This window comes from Mesoplodon bidens, assembly GCF_964165515.1.
Source record: "Mesoplodon bidens genome assembly, chromosome: 13".
NCBI lineage: Eukaryota > Metazoa > Chordata > Mammalia > Artiodactyla > Ziphiidae > Mesoplodon > Mesoplodon bidens.
In genome coordinates, this window is record NC_138169.1 from 43,661,927 (window position 1) to 43,677,447 (window position 15,521).

Genomic DNA, 15,521 nt, shown 5'->3' on the forward strand with positions numbered 1-15,521 from the left:
AAATATATATGTGTATATATACATGCATACATGTGTACAGTGTGTGTATATATATATTTCTATTTGGCATAGGTATTTGCCAGCTCCTCACCCTTCTTTTGTAAATTGTTGCCCATCCCTTACCCCAACTGGTGTACTTACTATCAATTTAGATTTAGCACTCACAGGAAAATGTGAACATCCACTCACAGCTATTAGGTTCCTGGGGTAGATCTATCAGCCCACCCCCTAAAAACTACCCTGTTCACCTTCTGGAATTTTCCATCTTAGTAAACAGTATTACTGAACCAGGTTTGTTGGCCAATGCACAGCAAGCCAAACACTAAGAAACTGAGGTCTGCAGCAGAGAAAGGTTTACTCACAAGGCAGTCAAGCGAGAAGATAGGAGAACAAATCTCAGGTCTGCCTCCCCGGAGGCGAGGGGCTTAGAATATTGATGGGTAAAGACTATAGTGGTTGGAGGTGCAGGGGGAGGTGACTGGAGGTAGGAAAAAGGTGAGGCAATGGCTGCTCTGCACCAGCATATCTGAGTTACGTGCTTCTTCATGTGACATGTTCAGCAAATGGCAACGTTAGCATGATATGAGGGTGGGGTTTTTGGCCCTCTGATGTCAAAAGGTCATCCATTGGACACTTGTGCAGCTTCAGTCGAATGGTGGGTGGTCTCGACCAGCTTGAACTGGGCAAGAGTAGCTCCATGATCCTTAAAAACCAATTAGGCAACCGTTACTATAACAACCCATACATCAGAGGTGTTATCTATAGGGGACAGTTAAAAAGTCTGGTTATAGATTATCTAAATTATGTGAAGCTTGGAGAGTATGCAATTTGCAAGAATAATTAAAGTGAGCTTGGTCAGTGAAGGCGGGTTACAGGATATTATTTATTAAGCAAGTTATAGTTTAAGGAAGCTAACTGATCGCTGCCCTTGGTTTCAATGGGTATCACCACCCATCCCATTGCTCACTTAAACTCCAGACCTAGGTGTTTTCGCTCTCCCTTGCCCTTTTACATCCAATCCATCATCAAGCCTTTTTGGCTCTATTTCCAAAATGTTTTACAAATCTCTCCACTTCTCTCCATTTCTACTAATATTACCATAGTTTAAGCCACCAACGCCTTTCACTTGAATTACGGCAAGAGCTTTATAGTTGGTATTCCTGCTTTTGCTTTTTCTCCCCATCCTGCTGCCTATGATGCTTTTCTAGTTCACTCAGAATAAAATCGATTTTTCAAAGCCTCATAAGCTTGTACGTTTTCTGGCCCCTGGTTTTGTCTGTGACCAATCACCTACCATCCTTCTCTTCATTCACTACCCTGGTTTCACAGGCCTTCGTTTTGCTCCTTGAATGTGCCAAATGTCTCCTCTTTTGGACCTTACTGTTTCCTCTGTGTAAAATCTCTGCCTCTTGTTGAGAAGCTGACTTGTTCAACTCGGCTCTATTCAAACATCCCCTCCTTGGTGATACTCACCCATCTCCCCCTCCCTCATTCACACCGTCACTTCATCACCTTTCTGTTTTATTTTTTTACAGACACTCAGCACTACTTGAAGTTGCTTTGTTCATGTATTAGTTTGCTCTTTTCTCCCACTAGAATGTGAGCTCCATAAGAGCATGGATTTATCTGTCGGGCTCATCACATGAACCCAGCACATCAAACAGTGCCTGGAACTTGGTAGACACATAGAAGAATGAACCAAAAGAAGAAAAGAATGGATGTATCAATGGATTTCCCTCCAATTTCTGAAGCTGAAGCTAAGACACAGAATCAATTTCAATCTCTAAAACTTGAATCCTAGACAATAAAACTCAAAAGCTATTTGGACAAGTCAATGAGAATAAAAAGCCAGTAGAAAAAGCAGAGACAAGAGCTAAAGACAGTTTCGCTGGTATTCAACTCTCCTACTAGTTGTTTGAGACCCAGATGTATTCCTTCCCTTTCCCTAGTATGACTGTTCGATTTATGTATGAGATACCCCAACGTAATTTTAATGGATTCCTCTCTCTTTTTTTTTTTTTTTTTGCGGTATGCGGGCCTCTCACTGTTATGGCCTCTCCCGTTGCGGAGCACAGGCTTTGGACGCGCAGGCTCAGCGGCCATGGCTCACGGGCCCAGCCGCTCCGCGGCATGTGGGATCTTCCCGGATCGGGGCACAAACCCATGTCCCCTGCATTGGCAGGCGGACTCTCAACCACTGCGCCACCAGGGAAGCCCCTCTCTTTTTTTTCTTGCTAAAATTGTTTTCGAATTTGGCTTTTGAGACTTACAAGTAAAGAATTCCAAGCTACCCTGGCACTGCTTTATCTCTTGCTTTTTCTTCTGCCTCTTTTTCTCACCAAACTCAAAGCTCTGGCCATAATACACTCTTTCATCTCTCTCTTTCTCTTTCCTTCTGTCTCTTGTACCTTTACACATGTGTTTCTAGATGCTTGGACCATTCTTCACTAATTTGCCTTTGAGAAAACATTTCGGACACCCCAAACTTAGGGTTCGTATGCTTTCTTCTACCTCACAGCATCCTCTATTTATTCTCAGTGTGTCATTAACAACCAGTCTTGCATCTTCCTGTCTCTGTTTCTTTCACTGTTGTATTTTTTCTTGTTTACTACTGCATTCTTGATGTGTAGCACAAAGTTCGACATGTAAATCGACAATGACTGACTGACTGACAGACTGACAATGAATAAATAGAGCTGTTTTGTTGGTAGCCAAAGCAGAACTAAGATGTAACAAAAAAGAATCTGAGTGTTCATATTCTCCTTCACTTTAGACTGTTTCCTATTGATGCTGCTGTAAAGTGTTGAACTGATTTTGGGGCATTCTGTTTACCTTGGGCTTAGGCAAGATTTATACTTATATCTTTCAGTAATTTTTCCCCCCTGCGGACCCTTTTAGTTTTCTGCTCATGTTCCCCTTTTGTACTCAAAGGCCTTATTTTTTTTTTTTGAGATCTATTTTCCCTAGTCTAAGGGAGGTTTTCTCCCATCAGTGCCATTTGGTTGGCCACTTTGTCAAATATTGGCAGCATGCCAAGCCACTAGGTGCCCTGTTTAAAATAAAATCTTGTTGCCAACAAAAAATAAATCCACGCCACCAAGATCATTTTCTATTTAGTATATTCCATGGAGTCATATTTTTAAAACCTTAAAAAAAATCTGAATTGCTATCCCATCCTCCAGTGTTCTTATTTTCCATAGTCCTTCCATAGTCCTTGGCGCTGGAACAAAACAATTAAATAATCCAGGTTTCTTCAAGTTCATTTAATAGCTGAAAAAAAAAATAGAGTGCTCAATTTATGTCATGTGCAGTTGTTCCCAAAGGGAGAGAACGTTTCAGTTGACTGTGACTGTGACCCGATGTTGCACTCTTACTCTGCAGAACCTCAACAAGTCTCAATCTTCTGCCGGACTTGGTGCAATGATTTTTTCCTCCTTACGCTCCATGTATCTTATAAATGTAATGACAATAAATGATGGCACTTTGCTTGTTCTGCTGGCACCTGTTCCATGAAATTTCTACCATCACTGAATGAATTTGCAACATTACATGAATACTGTCAAGGATTCTTCATAAAATTAGATTCTTGACAGCAACAGAGAAGGAACAAAGTAAAAACCTTATAAAGGGTAGGAATTCTGAAGAAGACATTTAAAAATTGAAAATGGGTTGTCAACTACTGATTATTTTATTTAATGTCCTATCATATGAGAATCTGCCTGCTTCCCATGGGATTGTGATGGAGAAGATGGGCAGTGGGGCGGAAACATTGAACTCTATTCTCAGCATCTTGGGGCATGATGTCAAGAGTAAATGTTATCCTCAGAATTAGAGTAGTTATGAGGACATGGGGCCTGCTTACTATTTTTAATTCAGTTTTAGCCTTAGAATGGTGAGGAGTGGCAGAATAATTTGTTTCAATTTTCTAAACTATTTGGTGGTCACATTTTTTTTTTTTTTTTCTCTTTGCGGTATGCGGGCCTCTCACTCCTGTGGCCTCTCCCGTTGCAGAGCACAGGCTCCGGACGCGCAGGCCCAGCGGCCATGGCTCACGGGCCCAGCCGCTCCGCGGCATATGGGATCCTCCCAGACCGGGGCACGAACCCGTATCCCCTGCATCGGCAGGCGGACTCTCAACCACTGCGCCACCAGGGAGGCCCTGGTGGTCACATTTGAAACACACGTGAGATACTTTTTCACTTAGATTCTGAAGGTAGAGTTAATAATTTCAAAAACAGGATGGAAGCTGTTCAGTGTAACCAAATATATCCATGGTTCATGAATGAGTCATACAGAATCCAAATTAAAACTAATCTCGATACAATTAATCTAAAAAAACTTGTGAAATGCAGAAGTTATCACTTAATGGTGTCAGCGCTGGAGTTATGGATTTTAATCATATTCTATGTTAATTATAGTCAGCTTCCAATTATGAACAGGTTATGCTCTAAACTTTATTAGGAAAACAGGTATTTGTAAAGAAAAATGCTTCTTTCCACCAAGATGATGACTCCTTATCAGATTGCTCAGAGAAACTTACAAAATCTAAGTGTAACTAAAGAGTGATATTGGGTTTCCCTGGTGGCGCAGTGGTTGAGAGTCCGCCTGCCGATGCAGGGGACACGGGCTCGTGCCCCGGTCCGGGAGGATCCCACATGCCGCGGAGCGGCTGGGCCAGTGAGCCATGGCCGCTGGGCCTGCGCATCCGGAGCCTGTGCTCCGCAGTGGGAGGGGCCACAGCAGTGAGAGGCCCGCGTACCGCAAAAAAAAAAAAAAAAGAGTGATATTAATGAAATGCCCAAATATTAGATTCTGAGTGCAGGAGGGCTTTTAGCAGGGAAGGATTAGAAGGGATGTATTTCCTCTCCATTTCTAGCCTCAAAAAAGTCAAAAGTAGATGAAATTTCCCCTTTCCATTCTGTAACTCTGTTCTGCCTTGCTCCCCACCTCCAAGAGTCCCTCTCTTTCTCCTCCAAGTATCCAGCACCTTCTAGCTGTTCGCAGGGACATTAAGCTTTCCCTCAGGTTCTTCTACCACAACTCATATTTCTTCAATAAGAGTAAGCATTAGAGAAGAAATCATTCTGATTAAACTAATTCACAATAAAGTGTGAATGATTGAAAGCAAATATGCACTTCAGGTAGACAGAGAAAGCTTACTAAAACTCCACAGTTTGTCTGGAACTGTGCTAGGCTTTTAGCTCTATTATTTCACTCCCATCTTTATAAAATTTATTACAGAGGATGCTGGAGTTAGGTTGTTTAAAGAACTTGTTCCAAGAGCATAGCCAGCAAATTATAGAACCATGATTCAAGACACCAAGAAAGACAGAAAAAACACATTTTTTAAAAATTTTATTTTATTTAATTTTTATGCAGCAGGTTCTTATTAGTTATCTATTTTATACATATTAGTGTATATATGTCAATCCCAATCTCCCAATTCATCCCACCACTCCCCACTGACCCCACTTTCCCCCCTTTGTGTCCATATATTTGTTCTCTACATCTCTGTCTCTATTTCTGCCTTGTAAACTGGTTCATCTGTACCATTTTTTAGATACTTGTTGGTGTCAGTTCTAATGTTGTTTCAGATTCAGGCGTTGGGAGAAGGAAGGAGGTGCTGGTTAAAAAAAAAATGTCAAGAATTATGAGGAGAAATAAGTTGGGGCAGGTGGCTTTGCTTAGGTATCTATTCTTCCTGGAACAACTTCTCCTAGTCAAACTGGTTTTGTATATTTCATTTCCCATTTTATTCTCCTCCATCTTCTATATGCAATTATGCATTGCAATGCATTAATCTGAAAGTTCCAAATTATTTACAGTTCTGACTTGACTCTCTGCCTTTCCATTCAAATTATTAGGATTTCTGAATGGAAAAGAAGTCACACTTTGATGTCTTCATGTCTCATTTTCTGTTGATTTTTAAAAAAAAATTTTTTCATTGATGGGAGTTTGGAAAGTCTTGTAACCAGTGGAGAACGGAAGACATTAATAGCAGGAGCTGTGGCATCCAACATCAGTGACCCTGAGGAGTATGTAGTAAGGCTGAAGGAAGGAGGGAGGGAAAGAGGAAGAAAGTTGGGAAATCTGCAGCCATGGAGAGATTGACCTTGTAAATTAAAGTTCTTCCCCCCACCACTGTGATTATATGTACTACATCAGTGTTTGCTTTCATAGGTCCATGATGTGGTTCATAGAAAAAGTATCAGTTTTCTAGTAAGAAAATCTGGAAAAATCTAGAAAAATCTGTAAAATCACTACTGCTGAAAAATACTTTCCTCAAAATAAATTGGCCTTATAAATGGGGAATCTCTGTGTTGACCTTGATTGTTATTTTCTCTTCCATAATACCTCACCAATTCTATTACATATAATGCTAAAAATATTCACCAAATCATAAATGGTAAACAAAACGAAACAGAACACCACCACCAACACAACAACAAAATACCCTGCTAGCTAAAGACTTTATATCTCTTGGTGGTATTTCAATTAAAACAAAAGCTACCCAAGGTAACATGGTAATGTTTAGTGGTCTCTCTTTGTTTTAAATGCATAGATTAAACACAAATTCTCACTAAAGCAAAAGTGTATTACATCGGGGCTTCCCTGGTGGTGCAGTGGTTGAGAGTCCGCCTGCCGATGCAGGGGACACGGGTTCGTGCCCTGGTCCGGGAAGATCCCACATGCCACGGAGCGGCTAGGCCCGTGAGCCATGGCCGCTGAGTCTGCGCGTCCGGAGCTTGTGCTCTGCAACGGGAGTGGCCACAACAGTGAGAGGCCCGCGTACCGCAAAAAAAAAAAAAAAAAAAAAAAAAAGTGTATTACAATTCTCTTTAGATGAAAGGAATATATTCTCCAACACCAAAACGCCTATATAGCCTAGAGCTAATTCCCAGATAACTTATTTTTTAAAGCTTATAATTCCTTTGGCTCTCACTCAACTGCCAGGGGATTTATGTACAATGTGTCTTACTTTCAAGTTCTTATTAAAATAATTAAAGAAAATAGATTATAAAGTTATATGTTGACACAATTTACTGTTGCTTTTTTACTTTTATTTTCCATTGCAAGTGGCCTTTGAAAGCAATTTCTCGTATTATCCTCCCCCTACTCTTCAAAATAGAAGCTAATTCTTTTTTTTAACATCTTTATTGGAGTATAATTGCTTTACAATGGTGTGTTAGTTTCTGCCTTAAAACAAAGTGAATCAGTTATACATATACATATGTTCCCATATCTCTTCCCTCTTGCGTCTCCCTCCATCCCACCCACCCTATCCCACTCCTCTAGGTGGTCACAAAGCACCGAGCTGGTCTCCCTGTGCTATGGGGCTGTAGAAGCTAATTCTGAATGTCAAAGTCCCTTTCCTCCCTAGAGAACCAGAGAGTATATGAACTCCCTTATAGGAATTCAGAAACACCCTCTTGCCTGAGGACAGATCATCCAATACTGAGGAATGGGGTTTTCAACATTTAATGAATATCTCCAACACAAACCTTGCGTGAAGTGAGTCATAAAATGGAAGCCCATAGTCTTTTACACACCTTGGAATCCCTCCAGCAAGGAAAGGAGCAGTCCACCTAGGAGAAGACTATAAATATCTTCAGCACCTTTTAACCTCAAAGATAGACTAGTTATTGGTTAAGAACATAGTCTTAGAAGTCATGAATTCAAATGGATTCAAATGGTGGCTCTGCCATTTTTAGGGTGTAACTTTGAACAACTCATACTCCTTGGAGCTTTCCTCATTTGTATAATAGGATTAATGATGTTTAGCTCTTATCTTGAAGATTAAATGACGTTAAGAATGAAAAAAATCTAAGTTAAATGCTGGCACATAACAGGCATTAAATAAATGATTTTTTTTGTCCTAAGAAGCAGAGCCTGAGTTGGAAATTCTTGGTCAAGAGGTTTATTGGTTGAATGCTCTCAGCAGAAGAGTGAAAAAATCAGGAGGGGAAAGAGATCTCAGCTGGGGACTGACTTCAGTCTGATATCCCCAGGAAGCTCTGCAGCTCAAAATGCATGTCAGTTCCACTCAGAGGGGTGTAGAGGTGTAGTCTCTCCAGCACCAGAACTCCCATTTGGCAGAGGGAAATTCTGCAGAGAAGGGTGCACCTTTGAGTTATCATAACACTAGCAGCAATGGAAGAGAGGTGCACCTGTTGGTAAAGGGGATCTGGTTGGGACACCCACAACAACCACTATAGCTTACCCCTGACATTGCTTAGATCAGCTTGCTTCTCACTCCAAGTTCATCTATCCAGGCACAGATTCTCTAGGGTTCTGGTGGTTCATATTTTCTGGTGAAACTTATAAAAGGGGATGGTTAGCTGGACAAAATAGAACCCCTGCAGCTGCCATTGTTCCTTAGGCTGTAAGTCATTGGTTCTCAATGACAAGATCCCCCCCCCTCACCACCCCGACTCAGGGATATTTGGCGATGTCTGGAGACATTTTTGGTTGCTATAGCTGGAGGTTGCTACTGGCATGCACGGGACAGCCCCATAGCAGAGAATTATCCATCACAAAGTGTCAACAGTATGGAGGTTGAGAAACCCTGCTGTCAGTGACATGTATCATTTCATTGCTTCTCCATCCATTCTAGATTCTCCTCTCTTCAATGTGCACATGTGCTGGTCCAGGTAGCTTGTCTGGTGGGTTGACACAGACTTTCATTCCTGAGGGGTATAGGCTCTGTTTAGCGAGCTCTATCAGATTATGATGTCTGCATAAGCCCGTTTGGTTAAAAACAGATATGGAAGTACCAGGAGATGTTCCCATGAAACACTTGAATTCAAAACATTCCTCAACTTGCCACCAAGAGGCTCAGTGGTCTCCTTGAGGGATGGTATGATTCTGGGGTTCAGCCTTATTCTGTGCTGCTGACAAGTCAGATACTCAACTGTGGCAGTAGCTAGAATTGTCTGAGTGAGAGGAAGCATATGCTGGAGGGCTCATAGAGTCCAATGGATTGCTGCTGGGCTCATCTGACCTTTTACTTGATGGGTCATAATGGTAACTTCCAGCCACATGGTCCTCTGCTATCCAGTGGTCAGAAGCTTAGTTTTGATCATGGCCTAGTAGCATTTTAGGAGCTGGTTTTTATAACTCACAAACTCTAATCACCCCTTTGAAGTGTATAATTCAGTGTTTTTTTAGTTCATTCACAGAGTTGGACAACCATCACAACTATCTGATTTTAGAACATTTTCAACATCACCAAATAGAAACTTATACCCATTAGCAGTCACCTCTCATTCCCTCCAAGTCCCCTAAGTCTAGACAACCACTAATTTTCTTTCTTGTCTCCATGGATTTGCTTATTCTAGAAATTTCATGTAAATGGAACCACATAATATGTGGCCTATGTGTCTGCCTTCTTTCACTAAGTGTAAACTTTTCAAGGTTTATCCATTCTGTAGTGTGTATTAGTACTTCATTCCTTTTTATGTACAAACAATATTTTATTGTATGATATATAATGTGTACTCTGCTGTTGTTGGGTGGAGTGTTCTATAGATGCCTGTTAAGTATAATTGGTTTATAGTGTTGTTTAAGTCTTGTATTTATTTATCGTCTGCCTAGTTGATTTTTCTGTTATTGAAAGTAGAGTATTAAAGTCTCTTAATTGTTAATATTGATTTGTTTTTTTCTTCCTTCACTTCTGTCTGTTTTTGCTTTATGTATTTTAGAACTTTTCTTGTTTGGTGCATATATTTTTTGGTTTTTTGTTTGTTTGTTTGTTTGTTTGCGGTACGCGGGCCTCTCACTGTTGTGGCCTCTCCTGTTGCAGAGCACAGGCTCCGGACGCACAGGCTCTGGACACGCAGGCTCAGTGGCCATAGCTCATGGGCCTAGCCACTCCGCGGCATGTGGGATCTTCCCGGGCCGGGGCACAAACCCATGTCCCCTGCATCAGCAGGTGGACTCTCAACCACTGCGCCACCAGGCGCATATATGTTTTTAATTGTTATGCCTGCTTGAATGATTGACACTTTTATCATTATAAAACATTCTTCTTTGTCTCTAGTAACAATTTTTATCTTAAAGTCTATTTTTTCTTATGTTAATAGAGCCACTACAGTTTTATTTTGGTTTCTGCTTACATGGTATATCTTTTGCACCCTTTACTTTCAATCTATTTATATCTTTGAATCTGAAGTATGTCTTATAAACAGTATACAGTTGGATCATTTATTAAAATCCATTCTGTCAATTTCTGCCTTTTGATTAAAGTGTTTGTCTACTTATGTTTAATGTAATACCTGATAAAGTGGGATTTACATCTGTTATTTTGCTATTTGTTTTCTATGTCTCATGTCACTATGTTACTCTATTTCTCCATTTCTGTACCATTTTAATTCCCTTATGTTTTCTTTTAATATATTTTTGGGTTATTTTCTTGTGGCCCTGAAGATTACAATTAATATTAACATCTTAAAATAATGTATTTTGAATTAATACCAACTTAATTTCAATAGCATACAAAAACTTTTAGCCAATGTCTCTCTGTTCCTTTTCCCTCCTTCATCTATTATTGTCATAAAAATTACATCTTTAACATTTTAAGTTCATCAACAGGTTTATAATTATTGCTTTATGAAGTTGTCTTTTAAGTCAGATAGGAAGAGGAAAGCATTATGAACAAAAACACTCACACCGTCTTTTATAGTTACCTATGTCAATAACCTTTTTTGGTATTCTTTATTTCTTCACATGTATGTGAGTATCTATTTAATACCTTTTCATTTCAGTGTGAAGGACTCTAGCATTTCTTGTAGTGTAGATCTGCTATCAACAAATTCTCAGTTTTTCTTTGGGTGTGTCTTCATTTCTTCTACATTCTTGAAGAATAGTTTTGCTTGACATAGAATTTTTGGTCGTCCATCTCTTTCAGCACTTTAAATATGACATCCCATTGCCTTCTGGCATCCATAGTTTTTGATAAAAATTCACCTGTTAATCTTATTGTAGCTCTCTGTGATGAGTCACTTTTCTTTTGCTGCTTTCAAGATCTCCGTCTTTGTCTTTTGACAGTTTGATAATACTTCCAGATGTGAATCTTTTTGAACTTATTTTACTTGGATTTGCTTGAACTTCATGTTTAGATTAATACTTTACGTCAAATTTGAGAAGTTTTTGGTCATTATTTATTCAAATATTCTTCTTGCTCCTTCCTTTCTCTATTCTCTTTCTGGGTCTTTGTCTTAGTCTGTTGGGCTTCTATAACAAAATATCTAGATTGGGCTGCTTATAAATAAGAGCATTTTATTTCTCACAGTTCTGGAGGCTGGGAAGTCCAAGATCATGGCACGAGCCACAGTGCATGGCTCCTGGTTCATAGATGGTACTTTTTCACTGTGTCCTCAAGGGTGGAAGGGGCAAGGGATCTATGTGGGGTCTCTTTTATAATAACACTAATTCCGTTCATGAGGGCTCCACCTTTATGACATAAGCACTTTCCAAAAGCCCCATTTCATAATAACATCACATTGGGTATTAGGATTTCAACAGAATTTTGAGAGGACACATTCAGATTATTGCAGTCTTCGATTTATTTGTACATTGACTTACTTGGTGATATCTCACACATTACTGAGGCTCTGTTCTTTTTTCTTCATTCTTTTACTTTCTGTTCCTCAGATTGGATAATTTCAATTGACCTATCTTTAAGTTCACTGATTCACTTCAGCCAGTTCAAATCTGCTATTTAACACCTCAGGTCAAGTAATTTCAGTTATTTTACTTTTCAACTACAAAATTTCTGTTTTTTAAAAAAAGATAATTATTATATCTTCATTGATATTCTGTATTTGGTCCAATAATGTTCTTGTACTTCCCTTTAATTTTCAGTCATGGTTTCATTTAGTTCTTTAAGGATATTTATAACAGCTGTTGAAAGTCCTTGTCTATTAAGGCCAACATCTGTGCTTCCTCCATGCCAGTGTCTATTAATTGCTTTTTTCCCCTGTATAGGGACCAAATTTCTCATTTCTTTACATGATTCATACTTTTTTATTGAAAACTACATTTTAAATAATATAATGTGACAGGACTTCCCTGGTGGTCCAGTGGTTAAGACTCTGTGCTTCCACTGCTGGGGGCATGGGTTTGATCCCTGGTCAGGGAAGTTCCCCATGCTGCGCAATGCAGCCAAAAAAAAAAAAAAAATGTGATGGCTCTGGAAACCAGATTACTCATCTCCCCATGGTTTGTTGTTACTTTTATTTCTCTAGTTACTTTCCTTGGATAAATTGACAAGTGTGCATTCTTTATTATGTGTGGCCACTGAAGTCTCAACCTAGTTAGCTTAGTAAACTTAGTAGTCAGCTAATGATTGGATAGAAATTTTCTTAAATGCCTTGAACCAGTAAGTTTCCCAGTCTTTGCTGAAGGCTTTTGAATTTGGTGGTATGGCTTCAATGCTACAGCAGACAGTTTACAATTAAGCCTTAGCCTTTACTACTTGCTTGTGAAGAGCCGCAAAGTCAGCCAGAGGTGAGAGAATAAGGTCTTCTTAAGTACTTCCTGGCCAGGTGCAGAGCCTTGAACCTGTGTATAGTCTTTTAGATCCCCAGAAATACGCTAGAGCTTTTCAAAGCCCTCTAAAGGCATCTCATTCATCAGCTTTTCCTTTCAAATTATTTAGGCAGTCTCTTGTTAGTCCCAACTGGTATTATTGCCTCAGGCAGATATGATGTTAAACAATTGCCACTGATTGTTTTTGACAAATGCCTCAGGTATAGGGCTGCTCCTGAGCTCTGAATCAAGTCAAATAAAGCCAAGCTCTGAGAATATGGCTTTTCTAGGAATCTTCCAGACAGATCAAATAGTGACAATTTTCTGAAAACAGAGTATTTTGGAGGGAGATTGCAAATCTGTTTTGCCCCCTCTAACGGCTGCTGAGCGCCTGGTTTTCACAGTATTGTGCTTCTGAAGCTGTTGATTTTCCAGGCTACTGTGGTGTTGAGGATACTGGAATGGGCAATAAGCCAGTTAAAATATCACATAGCTGATATTTGTTGTTGTTGTTACCAAGATTCTGTCATTTTTCTTGAATACATACTCCTGGAGTTTTGCAAGTTTCTGGTTAATTTCCAAGCTCTGAAAAAGCCGATTTTGAAAAAATTTTGCTAGTGATCTTGTGGCTTTATGGATGAGCAGATTTTCTGAAATCATTATTCTGGAAGTTCTTCCTCTAGGAACGCTTTTTAATGGTTCTCAGTTTCTCTGATGTGATTCCATAGGGTCTGTGCTATAATTCTGCTACTGGAGCTTGCCTGAAGCTCTATATGACATCTTTCTCTACCATAGATACCTCAAGTATCCTCAGATCTACTGGGTTAAATGGCCCAACTGGCAGAGTTGAACCTATTACAGGCTGGTCCTGTTACCAAGCCCTTTCTTTCTCTAGCTCCACTCACATACAACAACCTTCAGTGTCACCTGACACAGGTGTTCAACCAGTATTTGCAAATATGGGATATCTTTGCTCCAAAACAAAGAAGCCTCTAAACATGTGCTTCTTTCCTAGCGATAAGAGGTGCAAGGTGCAATAACTTGTATTTCTAGGGCATGTCCTAAGAGTGCCTCAGACAACTAGATCCCCAACAATTCTATTGACGCAAGAAGCACCTTGATCTTTGTAGGGTTTTTTTCCCCAAACTGTGAAGCACGTGCATCTCTTTAATGAATCCAGAATACTTGCCACCTCTTTCTCATTGGACTTGCTATACATGATGTCATCAGTATAGTGGACAAATGTGATACTGCTTGGAAAGTGTCAGATAATCCAGGCCATAATTATACTGTGACAAATAGCAATAGAGACAAAGATCTGTGAGGCATGACCATGAATGTGTGCTGTTGTTTATCCCATGTGAATGCAAACTAATTTTGACCCTCCTTTTATTGTAAGAATCCATTTGCCAAGGGCAAATCAAATTTAACAACAAATCCTGAACTGGAGTGACTGAATCATGGTTCTTCAACTCATTTGTTTGTATGTGGGGAGAATGGGCCGTGGAATGACTCTCCACTGGGGACAGGGGTTGCTTTGTGACCCATCTTTTGTCCCCTATTATTATCGGAAGCCTCACAGCAACCTTTCCATCCCATTCTGTTGATTAAGACAGTTACACAAGTCCATCCAGATTCAAGAATCAATGTCACGAAAAGAGGTATATTAGGGATAAAATATAAATTGACGCAGTCACCTTTGGAATACACAATCTACCAGGCTTTATTATGATGGCATTTTATTTTCACATCTACTGAAATAGGCTTTAATCATTCCTCCACATCCAACTATAATGAATCCACTTGTTTCAAATCTAATTGTGCTTAGATATTATTGTGCTATTTATTCACATCTCTTAAATTGCTTCATAATTGCAGCAGCCTTGGTGTTGTGTGAGTGAAATATTTTTATTATTAAATTCTGCTCCTTGGCATGTACACTCTGTATGAAAAGGATTTTGTTTTGTCCTTGGCTATATACCCAGAAAACTGCAGGACATATACTAGGTACTCAGTAAATATTTGTTGAATGAATAAAACCCAAAGGGCTTATGTAAGCTTTCCATAAGCAGTTGGCAGGTAAAGTCCATAATCTGAGAGGCAAAACTGAAGGTGGGTGACAAAGGCCATTAATGGGTCAAAAAAGACTGAAAATCAAGTAAGAAATTATCAAAGTTCAAGCAGCATGAACATTGCCCTCAAGTTTTGGATCATTAAACTCGGCAGAAAAGGTTTTGCCTCACCTGGGACAGTTTTAGTAGCCTCTCCACATGTGCAGCAGTTATATTTCTCTGGTATTGTCATTTATAAAACTCTGTCTTCTATGATACATTCATATCCTCTCACTGGCACCTTTAATATATGCAAAAAATCCTTCATCCATATGATCATATGTAATTACCCTACAAACCCTATAGATAGAAATTAATGGTTTCATTTTAGATGATTTCCTTATTCAAGATCACTAGATTATAAGAGGCACAGATTTGATTCAAGGCAGTTTTATTGTTTTTTTTCTCCATTAGCTCCATTGTCTTGACCAATATTCCAGCTACACACTCTGATTTACTGCAGTTTGGAAAGACAGAGACAAAACATATTTTCAGCCTGTGTTTACCCATCGGTGAAACAGGCAATTGTCCATTCGGAGAGATTTTAGTTGCTTTCATTATCCTAACGAAAAATATTTCTCCCGTTGGATTACTGATAATACTAATAGTTATGATTTTCATAGTTTCATTAGTAGCTAACATTTATTTAAATTTTACTATTGCTAAGCTGTTTCCTAAATATTTATTGTTCAACATACGTTTTGCTAACATGGAAAAATATGTCATATCTTTCATTCAATAATTAGTGACAAAGTTTAAAGTACAAGTGTCTCTTGCAAATGTTATCAATCAATTCAGAGTCATATTAAATCTTTCTTGTTTATCTGTTTTGTAGAAGCCCTTGAGATCCCAGGTCAAATTTCTCCTCTTCTTCACCAAATT